This window comes from Amblyomma maculatum, unplaced genomic scaffold (assembly GCF_055883805.1).
Source record: "Amblyomma maculatum isolate TAMU_Amacu unplaced genomic scaffold, ASM5588380v1 scaffold_16, whole genome shotgun sequence".
Classification (NCBI taxonomy): domain Eukaryota; kingdom Metazoa; phylum Arthropoda; class Arachnida; order Ixodida; family Ixodidae; genus Amblyomma; species Amblyomma maculatum.
Window position 1 is genome coordinate 295,126 of NW_028146741.1, and position 21,762 is coordinate 316,887.

At 49.6% G+C, this 21,762-nt stretch overlaps 1 pseudogene; it reads right to left on the reverse strand.

Annotated features, from left to right (window-relative positions):
* Window positions 1-1,961: 1,961 nt before the first annotated feature.
* On the reverse strand, window positions 1,962-4,056 carry LOC146171884 (uncharacterized; annotated as a pseudogene).
* Between the last annotated feature and the right edge of the window lie 17,706 nt (window positions 4,057-21,762).

The following is a 21,762-nucleotide window of genomic DNA, read 5'->3' on the forward strand; positions in this document are numbered from 1 at the left end:
GATTGAGGAAAGGGTACGAGTGCCAGAGCTATGGAGAGGCGCCCACCGTGTTCGACCCCTTCCTACCAAAATGGACAGAGAAGACCACAATGGACGGCGTCAGGAGCGAGCAAATGCTCTGCGCCACCATTATGGCTCTAAACACAATGTTTTCTATGTGGATGTTGCGGGCCCGCACCATTCCAGAGTAGAATGGTACACGGCTGCCGTCGTTCACGAGGAAAGACAGGTGGATGGCCTCACCTTTAAGGCCCCTAGCGCAACCCACGCGGAGTAGGTAGCAATCGCCTTGGCTGCCTCCCACCCTCAATCTAAATTCATCCTATCCGACTCGCCAGGGGCCTGTCGGAATTATGAGCTGGGCTGGATAACGCCCACAGCACAAAGAATACTTCGGAGAGCAGCTTGGGATCAAGAACCCCAGACCCGATTTCTCATTTGGACTCCAGGCCACTAGGGCCTACCAGGGTATGAGGACGCCAACTCGGCCGCCCGCGCACTCACTAACCGGGCCCCCGGCGTAGACCCTGCCGATCTGGACCAGGACACTTATCCTCTCTTAACTTTTCAAGAAATCTGTGCCTATTACCGGGACTCGCACCGTCAGTACCCGGCTCCTCACTGGGGGCTAAGGAAAGCGGGTGAAAGAATACTTTTTAGAATTTTTATTAATACTCCACTGTGCCCGGCAGTACTCAAACATTTCGACCCGTCATTTTCTGGCCTCCGCCCTTTCTGTAGAAAGGTGGCTGACACCTTTCACATGGCCTGGGCATTCCAGCTAAATCCTCCTCTTTTACCCATAACCCCTTCCCCTACCCGAGAGGACTGGAAGGCGGCCCTGCTCGGCTGCCTGGATCTAGCGGCACAACAAGCGCTGGTCCAGCGAGCTCGTGTGGCGGCCCAGACCAATGGAGTGCCGGAATAAGAGACTCCACCTAGTATTGTAAGGGAAGCGGCCCACTAGGGGTGGCTCTCCAAGCAACCTCTCCTTTGCTTTCCACCACCACCAGCAGCAGCGCGCCTAGCAGTGTCTGTATGGTCAAAATATTAGACAGCGTGTCCTGCACCTTCCCTGTCTATATTGGCTATTCATATTGGGCCGTAACTTCATAAACCAAGGCAGGAACCGTGATGAATCTCAGTATGGGCACCTACCGGTACGGCACCGGTACAGAAGCATTTCCGTTCACGACCGAAGCCGCTGAGCCGCAGTCACAGTTGCTAGCCACAAACGGCCATTTGGCCAATGGCACAGGAACGGTATTCTCACTGTTTCGAAGTACATTAGGGGCTCATTAGCGCAAAAATGAAAAGTCAAGGTAGCACTCAAGCCCTTTGCAGCAATGTTCATGGAGGCTCCGAGGAAGACCAATGTGCTTCCTCATAAGGTCGACAACAGCTGTACCCGTCCGATCAAATTCAACCAGAGACCTCGGAGTGTGCACAAGCGAGCTCTTCTCGATGGTGCTTTCGACGGAATGGTAATAACCTGGTATACGTTTAGGTCAGTACGTGTCCGGCAAGCTAAATCTCTCTAATAGCCATCTTTTGCGGACGGGCGGATTGATTGACGGCTCCTCACTAAGCAGCCACCGGCTGCACCAATCTTTGCAATCCCGGAGGTCACTTTCTCCCAGACATCCGGGACACAAAAGACATCTCAAAGGAACTTGGTTCCTCTTGAAAAATCTCCTGCCTCCATGCTTTCGCCAGAGGCGATGGAGGTGAGCGTGGACTCCGCAGCGCCAGCGGCGCCTAGGGAGTTCGCCAATGAGAGGCGGGGCCTGTTGGACCGCTTCAAGTAAAAAAAAACATAAGCCAGTTAAGCCACCTGATAAAGGTGGCGAGTCTTAAAGCCACCATCTCTTCCCCATTCTGCACTTGCAAAAAATGGCTAATGAGAGCATCGTTTACTGGAACTGTCGAAGACTGCTAAATAATCTGGATGGTGTAGCAGGTCCATCCATGCCTAAGGGTGTTACTGTTCCGATGAAAAGCGGTGCCACCCGGATCACAGCCTCAAGTAAGACCTTGACTCGTCCATCCCAAACCAAAATGCTACAGCTTCTTCCTGTGAACGAGACTAAAGGCACCAAATTCTGTCGAATAATCATGGTCTCTGTGCCTTTAAGGGCGTTGACTTCATAAGCGAACTGTGGTGTCTGATTCAGACCAGACGCATGACACGGGACCACGCAAGCGCAGTATGCAAAAACCCTCCTTTATTCGTCACAGTGAAGCCACTTATATAGGGAATCATATTGAATGACGATGACGATATGTACACTGAAAAAAACGAAACTGAAACGAGAAATAAGGATACAACATCGCCTCCCGCTAGAAAAATACAACATGGTAATTTTCAACAACCAAAATAACACGAACTAAACACTTAGTGTTCAGGTAAAGAAAACCCAAATCTTTCTACAGGTCGGCGTACCCTAGTGCTGCGACGCAAAGGTTGCTCCACCGAATCCTCTAAAGGAGCAACCACTTCTTCATTAACTTCAGCCCTTGTTTCCGGCAATCGCAACAATTCACCTTGTTCACGTAGGTCCATACACAATTCACGTAGGTCCATACACAGCCTAATTGAACCGTCCTTCTTCCTCACGACGACGATCGGCCAGCAGGCGTTGTATCTCTACCGATACCTGTTGCCGTAGCGTGAGCGGCAGGCGTCTGAGTTTCGCAACGACTGGTTTCACAGATGAACGGCATTTAACATGATGAACAAAGCCTTTCACATGCCCTAACTGTTCCGTGAACAAGTGCACAAACTGGTGCTTAAATTCTGAAGGCAGTGAATCAGGGCATGTCACCTGGCAGCAATTCAAGGTTGAGCCGTTGATAGTGATTCCTAGGCTCCGAACGGCATCAATGCCCCAGCAGCGAAGTGCCCTTAGTTGTGACATGAAAAAGTACACTGGCTCTGTTTCCCTTGTAAGATACGTCAGCAAGAAAGCAACCGCTTAACTTGATTTGTTCTCCGGAATAGTTACACAAATTGGCAGTCGGCGGTCGTAATAAGTAAGTGTCGGCTAGATATTTGTGGTAGTGCTCTTCACTGAGCAAAGAAACCGTAGCGCCTGTGTCGACAATCAACGACAATCTTATCTTCCCGATGGAAATGTTGGCTCGAATATATTTCGCCGACGCAACGGTCACAGATTTGAAGTACCGTTACGGCGTTGGCCTTCTCGGGCTTTCGAACGGCATATTTCATTTTCTTCGATCTGCACATGCTTGAAAAGTGACCAATTTTTCCACAAGAGTGGCAACGCTTGTTCCTCGCCGGACATGCAGTCGAGTTAGCCATATGCGATGACGAGCCGCACCTGTAGCAACTTCCTTGCTCAGAGTCTGACCTTTTTCGCACATCTTGATTCTTGTTCACAGCGCTATGCGCGAATTCCCCGAGCTCTTGTAGTGTTTGCTCAATTTGCTTCCCGATGTCAACAGCACGCTGCAATGTAAGCGAAGACCCTTCATAAAGCATGCGTTCACGGGTTGTTCGTGACGAAGTGCCTTCCAGTAATAGGTCTCGAATCATGCTATCGGTGGCACTGCCAAAATTGCAAGTAGACGCAAGGTCCCGAAGACTGTTTGTAAACGCTTGAAATGTCTCACCAGGGAGTTGTCTTTGGCGAAACCGGCGCCGCTCCACCAAATCATTCGTAGCGCTCGCGAAATGCGTATCCAGAGCAGCAAGCGCGTCCTTTAACTGGTCCACCTTTTCCTCGGCCTTGGCATCCGCAGTCGCGTCTGCTCCTTGTGCAAGGATGCTGTAGAATATTCGCTGGCCTTCAACCCCGAGCGAATTTAGCAGAATCGCCTTGCAACGCTTCGGCTTCAGTTCATCGCTGCCAATGGCCTCCAGGAAATTCAGGAATACGCGTTTCCACTGCTGCCAGGGCACAGCCGGGTCACCGGGTGCAGGCAAGAAAGGGGGCGGTGCTGCGAAACACCCGAGTGACATGGCTCCGATACTGATCCTCGTCACCAATATGTGGTGTTTGATTCAGACCAGACGCATGACACGGGACCACGCAAGCGCAGTATGCAAAAACAGTACTTTATTCGTCACAGTGAAGCCACTTATATAGGGAATCATATTGAATGACGATGACGATATGTACACTGAAAGAAACGAAACTGAAACAAGAAATAAGAATACAACACGAACATGCCGCCTTTAGCAACCGACATTCCAACTGCCGAAAAGAAGGCTCTTGTGGTTAACCTTCCGTGTTCAGGGGGGTACTCGACTTGGCCGCACAGAGGAGCTCTGAAGCCGGTGTCTCGAAGCTCGTTTGGCATATTTCGCAAGGCACATGAAACAGCTGTCGCATTTCGTCGCGTTCGACCGTCGTTGGCGTTGTGCCCAAATCGACCACATGAATTCCACTCGGGCACATCACTGAAAGCAAGTCTACAGTCTGTGGAAATATTCCCCAACTTGTGACACAGGATAAACCGTGGTAGTTACTTTTTTCCATGGGGAGCGTAATGTTTCTAGCGATTCTTCAGTTCATCCCCAACTATACCAATGTTGGCAAGGTTCTGGGCTTCAATGAATTTGCCCGTCATATCAGCAGGATCAGTCAGTCTTGCAGTTCCGTCATTTGAGAAAGACTACGAGCTGTGGGTAGCAACATCGCTGGAAGTGCTCTGCGATCATTAACTCCCTTATCCCTTCAAACGTCCGGTGGAACTCAGCCATATCTATCCAGGGATCAAAGTAACTGGAGATGCGAGCAATCAGCTGTTTTCCTGGTTCACCATCTTCTGCCCGTTTCTCTTGATATCCTGTGCAGGGAACTAGAACCGCTGCAACAAGGCATTTTTAACCCTTGTTATCAAGCGAATCTTCCGCTGTCATGTGGCCGATGAATGCAAGGGCTTCCAGTTAGACACGTACTAACAGCTACAGCCCATTTATCTGGAGGCCATTGCTGTCCTGTAGCCACACGATCGAATTGCTGCAGATAAACATAAAGATCGTTACGTCATTCGTCGAACAAAGGAAGTAATTTTTGAGGAGAGAACTGGAGGAGCTAGGCGCACCAGTGACCTCGGCATCAGTATTCATATCAGTGCGGGCGCAATCCTGTAGCCTGAGCATTGATTTCAATACCTCTTTTCTCTCTCTCCGCTACTTCCATTCTACTTTCGGCCACTTGGCTCTTCATTTCGGCGAATTGCTTCTCGATCGGCTGCGCCTTCAGCTCGCAGCGCTGTTCGTTCATTCACGATCCAGGTATGAAGTTCTAAGCCCGACAATCCAAGTTTGGTCCCGATAGCAGCCAACTTCTCTAGTTGCATTTTCACAACTCACAGAGGCTCAGATCTGGCACGGCGGGAAATGACGCCCGAATATTCCAGGCTCGCCAGATTGTGATGCAATTAAGGGCCCATGATCTGTCTATTCGTGCTCAGTGGCAGGTGTGGTTTCCACTCACCTGCCAGTCCGCGGCGACACAGGATCCAGTGCTGTGGACTCTGCGAAGCCCTGGCTGGGGATGTGCTGCCGACGCGTGGAGATGCGGTCCTCTCCAGACGTTTGGGTGCCGAGGATAGCCACAAATAACCAAAACCCAGAGCCAGAACTATGAAGACCAGCGAAAACGCTCCAATGCTTTTTTACTTTTTCTTCTTACTCCGCAATTCTTCCTTCTACTCTTTCTCTACTTGCGTTACACCATGCGCTATGCTACAATTTCATGACACTGGCGCTAATATTGCATGCAAGCAAAGCGCAAAACTAGTTGCTTAATTGTTACTTCCTTAATGCTTCCTTTCTAATGACACAGCTCTTCGTTAGCATACAGCTCAACGGCAACTCATACACTAATAAAATTTCACTCGAATGTAGCAACCTTGCTCGGTAGCCTATCGATTGCGTGCTCGTCTCGCACTGAAGGGCCGGAGTTGGATTTCTGGTACGCTGAGAACAATTTTTATTTATTTGCTTCCTCGCAGATATTCGAGTTACAAAAGAGAGCAACACTATCACCGGCTTTTCTGTGTCACGGGGCCCATGAAGCCATCGCATTAATATTTGTTGCATATGTTCCTGTGGTTAGCGCAAACGCCTCGCGCACTTAACGGTGGTCAGTTCACGTTCAGGCATATCGGTAACGCGGTGCTTTGAACAGGAATCGTCTTCGAAATATTTAATGTTTTTATGATACGCTACATTGCTTTCACGATTGTTAACAACGCGACAATCTCCCAGGCGAACAGGGAAATCAAACTGCCGCTTTGAACATTTTTGTTTACTTGTATACTAATGACGAAAACGCGATTTCGCACCCAGAGCTGATTACTGCAGTTCGCGAAAGCAGCGCTCATTACGTTTAGATAACTACCGACATTGCTGTTGGTTTATTAGCGACTGGACAACTACTCCATCGTCGCCATGACATAGCCTGTCGGTGTACCGCGATTGCTGTTGGTTTATTAGCGACTGGACAACTACTCCATCGTCGCCATGACATAGCCTGTCGGTGACAACTATCCTACTGACTAGAGGGATGCATATTCATAACCACGGGCAGGTGGCTTTGGCAATCCAGGTTGGCCGAAGGTGTCTCCAACCCTTGTATATGCAATAGCATCCTCCCACAGGAGCACGCCTATTATGCGGCGTGTCGGTGAGTGGCGACACTGTGGGTTTCCGAGCCAAGTGCTTTCCATATTCCGTCGAAACAGGACCCCGCAGGAGCACCTTAGCAGGCCCTTGGGTGTCGGTGTGTGGCGACACCGCGGACTCCGAAGCGGCGCCAGAGCTTCGTTGGCTAGCAAACGTTGGCCAGTGCGCCTGCGCGTCTCCAACCTGAGCCCCGGGGGGCCCACTCCACAGGACATCGTAGCTGTATGTAGCGGATGTCGGTGAGTGGCTCCACCGTGGGGAAACCGAGCCAAGCGGGGGGTGCTGCGATCGTCAGGCAGCGGTCTAAAGCGTGACCCGCATGGAGCGTTTTTCCGGGCGATTCGCCGGCGTCGACGGCAGCGGAGCGTTTTTTTGCCGCCGGAGAGGACGATTTTGCCAAATCGTCGGGATCTGGCTGAACAGATAAAAACGCCGACGACGCGCCGACGCCGGAAGTCGGCAGCGGCAGAGGGCCAATGAGAGCCGGAGCAGCCATCACGTGATTCCGGTTGGAGCCACGCCCACGCCGGCCGAGAGAGAGAAGCTCGCGAGAGCGGAAAGAACGAGGGGGTTTGGCGCTCCGACGGCGCCGAGGGTTTCGGGTTTCTCGGCCGGAACGGCCGAGCAGCAATGTAGTCTTTCGGAGTCGCGGGGGCGCACGAGGCAACGACAGCAAGGTCCGGGCATCGGGCACCGTGCATTTCCTTTTTTTTTTAGGCTTTTAGGTTAGAGTTCGGTGAATGTGGGCCGTCCGCTGGGGCCACGAGTGTTTACGCTGAGCTCGGAGGTTGTTTATGAGCTGCTAGCCTTGCCAGCGGACCTCTGATACCTCCCTTGTGCTATGGCTTCTGCATCTAGATCCATAGCTGTTGGAAGTGATGCCTTGCCTGTTTTCTTGACACACCTGACCCAGAAGAAAGAGAGGAAACCACAACTTGAAGCTCGCGGCGACAGGGAAAACAAGATGTGCGCGACCTCGACGCACGGCCGGATGGGGGCGCGTGCATCGCGACTGGGCGGCAAAAAAAAACGCCGCTCGGCTGCTGACCATGCGGGAGTGGAATCGTCGACGCCGGCGCGGGCGTCGGGCGTGCGACGCGTTTTCGCGTGCAAAAAACGCTCCATGCGGGCCACGCTTAACAGTGCCCCCTTCCGCGTCGGTTCTCTGCCGCCAGGGAGCCGCCGCGGGAAAGCAAGCACTTGGGCCTTTCGGGGCTCAGGCTGTGGACACGCCCCCACAGGAGCAGCAGAGTGGCACGCCCCCGCTGTTCGGTGATTTGCGCCACCGTGGGTATCCGAGCTGAGCATAGTCCGTTTCGATGTTGAAAGGAAAGGCACATCGCAGGAGCACTTCGGTTAGCCGCCGTTGGTGTCGGTGTGTTGGCGCCACCGCGAACTCCCAGCCAAAACAAAAAGAAGATCGCTTCTTTTTTATTATGCGTACGATGGCTTGGAAGTAGTCACCGCCATTTTCTTGAGATTTCTGGAAGCAACAGTACTATGCACTTTAAAGACGTATATGTACGTCTTGCCATGTAAGAGCGATCGCGTGGAATTTGTTGCTTTAACATTCAGCTTCCACTTCCACTGCGTAATCTACGATGGAAAGAAATATCAAAGCACGCAGTTAATCATGGTACGCGCAAGAAGCTGAAGATCTTATAAAGAACATTGATTGTAATATTTGCAATTCAACCCCGTACGAAATTGAGTTCGCTGTCTTGGAGCCGTTCATGTTTCTATCTGCCTGTGAATATGTAGTAGGCCCTGCTACAGTAGGTGCTCTGTATGGAGCTGGCTACTAAGCCGCATCTACGTATAATGACAGCCGGTTGCAGCCTGTAATTTATTTCGAGAGCCAAAGCCCTGCCGTTCTCCTACCCTCGTGGTGTATACAGGATGCATATTCTTGGGAAGAAGCTTAATGGTGAGCTGTTTCCTGACTGGCTCGCGTGGGTCTTTTGGTTCATTTACTTCTAACCATGCATTTGTGCATATGCTGCCGAGGATTCTTCTGTCTAACTAAGTTTTCATATACCGCACCATCTGCGAATTGATGTTTTCCACGCCGATTTATGCGAGTGCGTTGACAATGTCAAGTTGCAGACAGTATTCTGCAGCTGTGTAGTGATGAAGCCCTATAGTGTCACTCAAAATGCTTGTATAATGACGTACTCATAGCGGATCGTTCTGTGGCAAGATCTGTAGGTAAGGATGGGTATGCTATGTAGATGAAGCAACTCAATAAAATTATGCGCTAATCTGCACAGGTCCCTTTCAATCACGCCGCTTCTCATGAAGTGAACTCGTTCAAGTAGACAGATTGCCGACCGGTTGTCAACGAAAATTTTTTGGTTGTCTCTGTGTTGTTGTGATTGCTCTGTAAGCAGAAGACAGATGACCTCACTGGCTAGAATTGTATTATGGGTTGGTGTTTAACGTTGACAATAATAACGCCTTGATGTGCCCGCATGCTTTTCAGGCTACTTTACTTTCGGCATATGGTTATATAATACGTGAAATTTGATTCAGCTCGTCCTACTGCTCACAAGCATTGGCTTGTAGCACCGCAAACAACTATGCAAAATAAACCTTTTTTTTCTACATAAAGTGCGGAAATATCATATATAATAGCAATTTGGCGTCTTCAGGTCGAGTATATACGTGCGAAATCGCCCATTTAGCCTCTTCAACTGCTGTTGTTGCTTTGCTGTGTCATCTGCACGTGTGGCAACGCCATAGAATAAGCTCTGGTTAATTTTAAACTGATCCGATTTATTCGCGTCGCAGATAGAAGTTGAAGAAAACGACGATGTGCAATCCACAGCGCAATATTATGCTGCGGCTTACCACGTCGCGTGATATCATACAGCTGATAAGCGATCTTTGTAATCGGCTGAATGATGTCTCCGCAGCCGACAAAACCTCGTAGGGACGCTATATTCCGACATTTTCCCCACATAGTTTGTCATTATTCGGCAGGGCTACTGCGTGTAGCTTCTTTAAAGGAAAAAATGTATTATGTTTTGAAAAACTTTTCGCGATATTTGTTTGGTGTTGAATTCGCCAATCGGTCCCTTGTATGTTATCGTGTCGCGTTGCCTGTTGACATTATATTCAAATTGATTCTGAGCGCCGTGAGTCTAGCTTGAGGCCACCGAGCTAGATATGCAGACATATGAACAAGCTTCTAAATCTGACTAAATAAAATGGTGCTCTTCAATGCGTCATTTGTCGTACAGTAGTTGCATTCAGCGCTGATGACAACGCCCCTAAGACTGAATTTGACACCCGCTCTGTGTGAATCAAACCTGGCTCGAGATAATCTGGCGAAGCTCAGCGCCAGCCTGTATCTTTGTCGAAGGATCCGCGCTACCGTTACTTCGATTGGGCCTGATGGCCGACCTTGGACGCCATCAGAGCGTCAGCCGTGTAGGCAGTGGCTGCGCCGCGCCTACCTTGAGGTCGTCACCAGGGGCCGCAGTGTGTGCCTCGGCTGGCGACGCTACAGTCAACGAGTGCGGTTTTTTCGTCGTGCGCCATAACGGCGAGGTCCGCGTCTAGAAAAGGCGCTCCTGCGCATTGTCTCCAGTGAGCCTGCAGAGTTGATGCAGAAAGACCCGAAGCTTTTTCATGCGCTTTGCTGGCTCAGAAGTTTTGACGTTTGCTGTAAAGCCCAGGACTGATAGATTTAAACGCTGTCATTGGGCGGCACTATTTTGACAAAGGCGACATGCTAAAACATGTCCCGACTCCAAGATATCAGTTGTGAAACTTCCCGATTGCTGAAAATTAGTCTGATGGCCACCACCGCACCTTTACGTAGAAATGACACACTTTTTAGAAGATAAAAGAAGTACACCTATGCAATATTGTCGGGTTGGTAACTAAAAGGTTTTAATGGGCGCTGACCCAGAAGTCCCAGAAGAGCACTTCAAGAGCACCGAGAGACGATCGGCGCCCAAATTCAGCCTCTTCCCATCGAACGTCATGAGGCCAGTTCCACTTCTTCAAGTAAGCGCACGAGACTCGCGGTGAGATGCCGCCCTGCGGCTGCTGTTGCATAATAAATTAACAGCGCTACAGACTAGGACGAAGATCAAGAAGCAAACAGGACGGGGGCTTGTCCTGTTTGCTTCTTGATGGTCGTCCTAGTCTGTAGCGCTCTTTATTCATCATATCACTGTACCAACTCGCCCAGATGTCTCTTCTGTTACGGCTGTTGTTGCTCACGCTGCATTACCCCCCTAAAAAAATCATCGACCCGATAAATCGAAAGAAATGAATAGATTAAGAAAAAAAGAGTGCTCACTAGAAGAATGCAGTAAGGCGGAGTGCTAAGTTTCTATGTTTTAAGGCAGATCTCTCGAAAAGTACGGCTTCATATGCGCACCAAGTGAACCACTTCGGGTTTCATGCTGGGGACGAGTAATGGAAATGCTGTCAGGAAGCACTTCGTATGCGATGTGACTTAGTTGACAGAGCACTTTCTAGGGGCAAAATGACAGCTTTAGAAATTTATCGGATAGACCACGACGTCGAATTCGAGTCCAGAACCAAACACCTCTCGCCTAGTTCGAAAGTCACTACACGGTGATGGTGATTGCAACGCTGGGCATCTCGGCCTTGCTGGTTCCGGATGAGTGCCCTCGCCAGCTCTCGTACTTCTTTTGCGAGCTGCAACTTCCTCAGCACAAACTTCGCAGCCACGGTTGTCATGGGGCAACATGGCTTCCAGCATTGCTGAAACTTCGCGGCAGTACAATAGAGAGATGGGTGATATTTTTTGATGTCTTAGTACGCCGTGTTGCACGCGAATGTGACGCACGGCAGGAGGTCATCCCAAGACCGATGTTCAACATCCAGGTACATGGACATCATGTAGATGGGAGTTTTGTTGAAACGTTAGTCTGTGGATGGTAGGTGATTGACCTGCGATGAGTAGGGCCGCTCGGCTGCATGAAAGATTCCGGCCGTTTGGCAGTGAAAGCAGTGCCTCGGTCCGTTATTATAACTTTCAGGGTGTCGTGCCTCAAGACGATGCACTTGATGAAAAATTTCGCTGTCTCGTTTGCCGTGCCACGCTGGAGGGCCTTTGTTTCAGCGTAACGCGTGAGGTAATCTTTAGCGACTATTACCCACCTTTTACCCGAGGCCGTACTTAAAAATGACCCTACAGATTCATGCCTAGAATAGCAGCTTGGGCATGTTGGTTATGCATCTTGAGGTAACAGCGCGGAACACAGGACGGGAGCACAAGATTACAGGACGACACAACGAGCGCTGTTGTGTCGTCCTGTAATCTTGTGCTCCAGTCCTGTGTTCCGGGCTGTTACCTCAAGATGCATGCCAATGCCAACCTCATCAAGTGGGTGTTTTGGCACATTTACATCATCATCATCAGGCTAATTATACGCACTGCAGGGCGAAGGCCTCTCCCATATTTCTCCATTTAACCCGGCTGTGTGCTAGTTGCATCCACTTGACCCCTGCGAACTTCTTAATCTCATCCGCCCACCTAACTTTCTGCCGCCCCCTGCTCCGCTTTCCTTCTTTTGGAATCCAGTTTGTTACCCTCAGCGACCATCGGTTATCCTCTCTTCGCACTACATGTCCTGCCCATGTCCATTTCTTCTTCTTAATTTCTACTAGAATGTCGGTAACTTGAGTTATTTCTCTGACCCACTCTGCACGCTTTCTATCTCTTAATGTTGCCCCTGCCATTTTTCGTTCCATAGCCCTCTGGGTTGTCCTCAACTTAAGTAGAACTCTCTTGGTTAGCCTCCACGTTTCAGCCCCATAGGTGAGTACAGGCAAGATGCAACTGTTGTATACGTTCCTCTTGAGCGATACCGGTAAGCTGCTAGTCATAATCTTCGAGTGCTTGCCAAATGCGCTCCATCCCAGTCTTATTTTTCTTGTCATTTCCTTTTTATTGTCCGGATCTGCGGTTACTACCTGTCCTAAGTAGACATATTCGCCTACTACTTCCAGTATTTCGCTACCTAATGTAAACTGCTGTTCCTTCCCGAGGCTGTTGAACATTACCTTAGTCTTCTGCATATTGATTTTCAAGCCTACCTTTCTACTTTTCCTGTCTAGGTCATCAATCATTATTTGCAGTTCACCCCCCGAGTTGCTTAGCAAGGCAATGTCATCAGCAAATCGCAGATTACTGAGGTATTCTCCATCTACCCTTATCCCTAACTGCTCCCATTCCAAGTCTCTGAATACTTCCTCTAAGCAAGCTGTGAATATTTCTGGGGAGATTGTGTCTCCTTGCCTAACACCTTTCTTTATGGGAATTTTGTTACTTTCTTTATGCAGAACTATGGTTGCTGTGCAGCCACTATATATTATCGTCCAGCACTTTCATGTACGGCTCGCCTACCCCCTGATTTCGCAATGCCTGCATCACCGCCGAGGTTTCAACTGAGTCAAATGCTTTTTCGTAATCAATGAATGCTATGTATAAGCGCTGGTTATATTCCGAGCATTTTTCTATCACCTGATTGATGGTAAGGATATGATCGATAGTAGAGTACCGTTTCCGAAACCCTGCTTTATCCTTTGCTTGATTGCAGTCTAAGGTTGTCCTGATTCTATTAGTGATTACCTTAGTAAATACCTTATATGTAACGGACAGTAAGCTGATTGGTCTGTAATTTTTAAGGTCCCTAAAGTCCCCTTTCTTGTGAATGAGGATAATGTTTGCATTCCTCCATGGTTCCGGTACCGTCGATGACACCAGGCACTGCGTATACAGGGTGGTCAGTTTTTCTAGCACAATATCCCCCCCGTCCTTCAGCAAATCTGTAGTTATCTGATCCTCTCCAACTGATTTCCCCCTTTTCATAGTTTCTAGTGCTGTCTTGACCTCGTCCTTCGTCACTGGTGGAACGTCTGACTGTTTTTCCCTACCGCCAATCTCATTACGGTCCTGACTATGGCTACTGTAGAGGTCTGTATAGAACTCCTCGGCTACTTTGACTATCTTTTCCATATTAGTGATGACGTTGCCCGCCTTGTCCCTTATCGCACACATCTGGTTTTTGCCTATGCCCAATTTCTTCTTTACCGCTTTAAGGCTTCCCCCTTTCTTTACAGCAGGCTCAATTTTCTTCATGTTATACTTCCTTATATCGGCCACCTTGCGCTTATTGATTAGCCTTGATATCTCGGCCAATTCGATCTGGTCGGTTGGATTGGAAGCTTTCATACTCTGGCGTTTCTTAATCAAATCTTTCGCCTCCTTAGACAGCTTACCGGTATCCTCTCTAACTATCCTACCGCCTACTTCTACCGCACATTCAGTAATGATATCTGTGAAATTATTGTTCCTTGCCTCTAGGGTAATGTCGCCATCCTCAGTTAGAACTAAGTACCTATTCTGTAGCGAGATCCTGAACTCTTCTGCCCTCCCCTCACAGCTAATTCGTTGATGGGTGAGAAGGGGTGATCCTGCTTCGGGGTTACCAAGACGGTGGCAACATATGCCACGGCGTGATCGTGGTCCGTAACTCGGACACCACAAAAACTCTTCAAGACCGAGTGTGCTGGCGCGATAGCACAATCGGTCTTGAAGAGTTTTTGTGGTGTCCGAGTTACGGACCACGATCACGCCGTGGCATATGTTGCCGCCGCCTTGGTAACCCGAAGCGGAATCACCCCTTCTCGGTGTTTACTGTGAAGTCCCCGATGAGCTGGTTAGCCGCCTCGATGCCCGGGGTATGCACAATGATGATGTTTTGTTCTCGTGATGGTAGAAAGGCCGCGGGTAAAGAGAAGCCCCGTTACGTGCATTATGACAACATGGTCGTCTCTGTGCGCAACTATTACAAAACTATCCCTGCGTGCGGCCTGTATGGGGCCGTCGGGCATCGCACGGATGCCTGTCCAAACCTGCAGTCGAACACCTGTGGACTGTGCGGATTCCAAGCTCCGCTAGTGGGGTGCGGGCTCCTAACAACTGTGTTCCGCGGTGTTCTGTGTGCGGTGGCTCCCATGCCACCACATCTCGCGAGTGTGCGGCAAAGTTCCGCACACCCAAGATAAAAAAGAAAAAAATGGCGCCCAAGAAAAAACGCCGCCATGTTGGGCCTCCCAGCGATCAGCCTCGCCAAGATATCTCCAACACCGAGAGCCCACCTACAGGAGGTGCTGAAAAACGTGGTGATACCAGGGCCTGGTCAACGTAGTCACAAACGGACACCAGGTGAGCGGTTAGGGTGGGACTGCTTCTCTCTCCCCCCTTTCCACTCCCTTCCCAGGGGTGCGTAGCGCCGAGCAAGATCAAATAGCAGCACTCAGGGCCCAAAACGAGCTGCTGCTTAAGAAAACGAATTGGAATCCAAAATTACCCACTCTTCTCCGCCCTCGCCTCCCGTGGCTGAGGTAATGAAGAGTAAGCTCGTGGTGCCGAAGGCGGTAACAAGCCTAGAGGCCGCATTCGAGGCCCGCTTCGGGGCCACAGAGGCACAATTCATTGCCATATAATATCAAATTTCAATGATGGTCAACGCAATCTCCGAATTGCAAGAGACAATCCCTGCGATGATTGCCCAACAAATTGCGCATTCCTTGCGCTCCTCGCGCAGGCCCGGCGGTCCCTTACCCGGCCGTCCTATCAAAACTTCTAGACGCACCCTTGAGGTAGACGATGACAACTGCTAGCTCTCCGGTATGAGGGATGCCCCCTTTCCGCGAGTGTTGGCTCCGGAGCAGCGTCACTACATCCCCTCTTCAGCCTAAATGACCCTGGCGAGCAGCCCTAAGATCAGGCTCTCCCCACGAACCAATCCGGCCACCCCCGTCCAAATTGTCCAATGGAACTGTCGGGGCTTCCGTTCCCGCGCAAAGAAGGCGGATCTCCGACTTAACCTTTCAACTTTCGACTCTCTTCCCGCTGTGGTCGCCCTCCAGGAGCCAGGGAGTGGTGTCACCCTTACACATTACATCACCTTTCAGCAGGACCCCTCCTCCTGCGTCTGCGTGCATAAAAATTATACGGCTACTCTAGTTGACTTGGAACTTCACACTGAATATTCATTCCTACGTGATGGTGACACTTCTTCCGCTCAAGAAACAAGATGCACCACTCCACGTACTCAACATCTACTGTTCCCTCAGACTCAAAAATGTAACATTCGCAGCACTCGTTAGCCGCGCTCTAAAGGCTGCGGGCAGGGACTCCCTGGTGCTTGTGGGTGATTTCAACGCCCACAGTACACTCTGGGGATACGTGCGTGAAGAGAAGCGGGGACGCAAGCTAGCGGAACTCGCGTCCACGCTGGGCCTGACTCTTCACACTGACCCTGCATATCCAACGCGGATGGGTAATTCAGTTGCCCGGGATACATGTCCGGATCTCACCTTTACCAAAAGCATTGTACACGCAGAGTGGATCAACACCGAGGAAACCCTCGGTAGTGACCACTGCCTTATCAATACCACCGTAAGAACTAAACCATTGGCAAGACCCTACGCATAAGCTCGGTTCCCCGACTGGAATAAGTTCCGTCATAACTACGTCAATTCGGCCTCTATCCACGAACAAGGATACTACGCGTGGGCACAAGGATTGCTTACACATCTTCGTTCGGTGGAAACACAAATTAAGCTCTTGGAGGCCACTCCAGAGGTGGACAACCACCTTCTGCACCTCTGAGAAGTGCGGGACAGCCTCGTCCGCAGATGGCGCCGCCAAAAACATAACAGAAAGCTCAAAACTCGTATCGCCGAACTCACTCAGCGAGCGGCAGAGTACGAGGCCCAACTCGCCGACTCGAACTGGGTAGACCGCTGCAACACGGCGGCCAGACAAACGTCGAGCCGGAGCACGTGGCGCCTTTTCCGTGCCATAATTGACCCGACTCAAAACCACGCCGAGGCACAAAAACTTTTTCAACGAGCTATTCATAGCTTCGATGGAAATACATCAAAATTAGAATGCAAACTGCGCGACCAGTATCTATGCACTAAGCAGGACCCCGGAGGACCCGCGTACTCATATGCAGGTTCAGATAACGCGGATCTAGATCAACCGTTCCAGTTGCACGACCTCAAGGCGGCCCTGGCTAAAATGAAACGAGGAACGGCACCGGGCCGGGACAAGATAACTGTGAAACTGCTTTTCAGTCTTCCCGACCCCACCTACGAAACCCTGCTCGCTTTCATCAACTCGATCTGGCTTGGTAAGGCACCTCTACCAATTGAATGGAAAACCGCCGTGGTAACTTTCATTCCGAAAGCCGGCAAAGCCATAAACACAGACAACCTCCGTGCCATCTCCCTCACGTCTTGTGCGGGAGAGCTGATGGAGACCATGGTGCGGGACCGGCTGTCTGGGTTTCTGGTAAATTAACATACATTCGCAGACACCGTGTTCGGTTTCCACCCGCAAAGGTCCGCTCAGGATGTTCTGCTTCAACTCGACCGAGAAATTCTCAACCCTGTTGAATATCCCTTCAACTATAAGGCAATACTCACCCTTGACTCTAAGGGGGCTTTCGACAACGTCACACACGAAATCATCCTGCAACATCTCTCCCAGACGAACTTTGGACATAACACAATTCAGTACATCAAGCAATTTCTCTCGGATCGACAATCTCTCAATCCGAATACAAGACGAAGAACACGGCCCGTATAAACTGGGAACAGAGGAGCCCCACAGGGCGCGGTCCTCTCGCCATTACTTTTCAATCTGGCCATGATGAAACTCCCGGCTCAGCTGGCGAAAGTCGAAGGCATCCAGCGCGCGCTGTACGGCGACGACATAACCATCTGGGCAAAACACGGATCGGTTGGAGACATTGAGGCCAACCTGCAGCAAGCGGCGCTGATCGTATACGCTTACGCCTGCCGCTGCGGCCTTTGAATGCTCACCGTCCAAATCCGAATTTGTGCACATTCGCCCGTCGCCTAAGTGCATCACCAAAATGGAACTATCCCTAACCAGCGGTCCAATACCCGAACACGATGAGATTAGAGTAGTTGGTCTCCTTATCCCCAAACATCGACGGGCTGATACAAACGATGCTTACACTAGCTTACGATGCTTACCAAGCCACTTTTCTACCTTATGCAGGGTCTTGCACTCTGCATCACCAGCTTCCCGTCTCTGTATGGTGCACTCTCTAGTGATGGCTTCCTGCACGTGTGCCAGCCCGTCGCAATCAACTCAACAGCATCGCAATCAGAACTGGAGCATGGCATCCCCCATCTGCTGTTGCCGCCTACATTCCCAGCAACTGTGACGTCATCAACACCTTCGCGTGTAAAAGAATCGGTGCACAGCTTCCAGTTCAGTGGGCACGGCGGACCTGCCGCGAGCACGATGCTTACCAAGCCACTTTCCTACCTTATGCAGGGTCTTGCACTCTGCATCACCAGCTTCCCGTCGCTGTATAGCGCACTCTCTATTGACGGCTTCCTGCACGGTGTGCCAGCCCGTCGCTATCAACTCAACAGTATCGCAATCAGAACAGGAGCATGACATCCCCCATCTGCTGCTGCCGCCGACATTCCCAGCAACTATAACGTCATCAACACCTTCGCGTATAAAAGAATCGCTGCACTGCTTTCAGTTCAGTGGGCACGGCGGATCTGCTGCGAGCACGATGCTTACCAAGCCATGTTTCTACCTTATGCAGGTTAGCCGTTATTCCTACTGTAAAAGCGACTTTCGTGCTTTGGTGGTTCTGCCGTGCCCAGGCCAGTGCTGCAAAATTGCATACGATTGTTATCTTGTCGTTAAGCTTCTTGTCTGTGGAGACGTTGAACTAATCCCGAGACCGACCAATGCTGAATTACTGCAGAATATTCTTGACGGACAACTGAAATTGCATGCAGAAGTTAAGGAATTCAGGGCAAAAACTGAGACCATGATTGAAGACATTAAAGTTCGGTTTCAAAAAATTGAGAGCCACATATCTGACTTTAAAGCTAAAACAGAAAAACTCGATGAGCTTGACAATCCTCTTAGAATGTACGAAAGTAAATTTACTTTCCAAACGCGTAAGCTCACAGATCTTGAAGACAGGGGCAGGCGTTCTAATGTAGTTGTCCATGGTGTTAAAGAAGAACCGGATGAATCAGAAGAAGTCCTAAAACTCAGTCATCGGCGAAGTATTTAGCGATAAACTAGGTGTGAAATGTGAATCCGTTGGTAGAATTCACAGACTTGGCAAGGGCAGCGACAAAAGACCCGTAATAGTTTTCTTCCAGGACTACAGTGAAAAAATGGCAGTCTTCAAAAACGTCAGCAAACTCAAAGGAACAGACATTTGTGTTCAGAATGATTACAGTCATAAGACGCTGAAAACGCGAAAACTGTTATGGGAGATATCGAAATTTGATAGGGACAATGGAAAAAAAGTTACTCTCATTCATGACAAACTGCGCATTGACGGTGATCTGTTTGTATGGGATGACGTGCAGAACGACCGCTAGCTAATTAAGAAAAAGCAAAAAAACTTACCCCTACTTGCTCCATGACTTTCCCATGAAACATGCATCAGACTACTTAATTTTAACGCCCGCAGCATCGTGAACAAGACTAGTCAGCTTGAATTTGTGCTTCTTAAAACCCGCATGTAGTTGTCATTTCCGAGACATGGCGTAACAGTAAAATAAACGGTGACCTTCTAATCCCACCCAACTATAAGATATACCGCATGAATAGGGAGACTATGGGAGGTGGCGTAGGTGTTATTGTGAAAACCGACATTGAAGTCACTATTTTGCAGAAAATTTCATGCATTGAAACTCTGTGCCTAAGAATCAGCCTATTCGAACATGTTTTTGTACTGTTTGCAGTATACAGACCGTCAGATTCGATGCCCGATTTTTTGTTTCAACCTTAAACGCATATGAAAAATTCAGCAACCAGAAGCTTATCGTGGCCGGAGATTTTAATCTTCCTGATATTGATTGCAGTCGCTTACAATTGGCCTTTGTTTCTGATGCCTCTTCTGGTATAATCTTTGATATTGTTACGTGGTGGCATGACAAGCGATGGAACACGGCGACATAACAGGAACAGAACGACGTGATGACATGACGATGAAATATGCTTTAATGGCCAGCGGGCCTGGCGCGAGCGCTCCGCCCCTCGCCACTTCCCCGTTTCGTCATCTTCGTAGCATTACCCGGGGCCACCGAGCGATCGTCCCGATCGATTGCTAGAAATCCAATGCATGACGTGACGATGAGCACAGACAGGATTGGGACATGAAACGCTGGCACCACAATGAATGCGAAGATGGGCAGAATGCTTGCACCAGAGCATCAAGTCCAATCTTCACCATTTGCTGAAGGCCAAGGCTTATGGACACGCCGAACGTCTTGGGCGGGAGTGCTGTCTTCGCTCGAGTGGTAGTGAGGTCGCTTCGTCGTGGGGTCGGTAGGGTCGGCTTTCGGCTTTTCCTGGTCGTCGTGTGTTGTGGTCAGGGCTGGGGCGAGGCTGGGGACAGCGGCTAACCGGATCTGAGCAAAAAGGGCTGGGGTAGAGCTGGGCGGCGATCTCCACGGGCTTTAGGCAGATGGACCCGGCGTACGGTTGGCTTCGACGGTGCAAGGCGAGGATGGGGATGAACCGCACCTCCAACCAAATGTTAAGGAAAAGTACACAGTTGTAAACGCTAGTTCACTGTTAGACGCACACCACACACCACAGAACAAAGTCAGCTAGGCCTGAGCGTCGTCTTCCTCCCTACTTTACATCAGCACGTCGTCGTCTTCTCCATAGTGTGCTCCGTAACAATATCATGTTTTAACGTGGTAGCGTTAAGGAGCTCGTGTCGCAGAAAAGCCGGTGTCGTCGGCGTTAAGTGAGCGATAAATCCCGGCACGCACTTCATAAATAAACATGAACTTCATAAATAAAAAGCAAGTTCCAAGATGGGCTGGGTGGTAATCGAACCAGGGTCTCCGGAGTGTGAGACAAAGACGCTACCACTCAGCCACGAGTTCTTTTTTTTCTTTATTGCATGGAAAAACTTCCGTAAAAAGGAACAACTCCACTTACTTAAACATGTCCATGTCTAAAGTTACCGGGCTGCTTAATACGAGCCCGTCATATCCCCAGCCCGACAATGGCCAATCATCAGAACATCAAAAGTCTGGGAGACATACACATGCGTCTAGATACGGCATCCAGTTTGGAGGTTCTTCACGTGCAGCATATACACTTCTCACCAAAGCACACTGCTCCCGAAACACGGATTTCGACGATCTTGGTGGCTCTGCATGCCTGTCGATCATGCGGCTTTTCCAAAGGCTGAACAGTCCCATCAACACAAATAGATCGTAAGGCACGACAGAGTTTTTGTCAGGAGGCAAAAATCTAATTGTATAAGGCGTAATTTCAATGTCCTTTTAAGAGTTCTTTGTAGTATGTCCCAAAAGAACATAGCATCACGGCACAGAATAAAACAATGATCAATTGTCTCAGGCACGTTACAGAGACGACAATTTACCGACCAGGGCACGAACATCTCCTTATTGTGAAGAAATGTCTTGACAGGCAACGTCGCTGTATGTAATTTGGAAAAGAACGTTTTTGCAGCTGCCTGAATGCACATTTGCCTAACACACTTTAGAACAGTGGTGTCCAAAAACCCCAGATAAGGCTGCCGATACAACGGTGTAGGGAACAAAGACTCAGTGAGAGCCTGGGTCATCTGCTTTCTCGAGAGGCTATACAGGTAATCTACAGAGAAACGCACAGTGAGAAAATTGAAAGTGTCAGCAACCTCCTTAAGGAATCCCCATAAACGCCCCTCACGAGCCTGCCCAGTTGGTGCGAATAAGTAAGGCAAATGTGGACTAAGACGCCTAATGAGCACAGTTACAAGAAACGGATGGTTTGCCGATTTGAAAAAGAAAAAACGGGAAACAAGTTGATGCACAAACAAGTGAACAAGGCCCACTCCACCAGACTCTAAGGGAAGAAACAAGTTGTCACGCCGCATGGGCTCCCATTGAGAGCGCCACACAAATGTTGCACATATTCTATGTATAACTTGTACTTTGCTCCTCGCACAATGCAGGACTTGAAGGACATACGCAAGCTTTGCAAACAAAAATATGTTACAGACCTG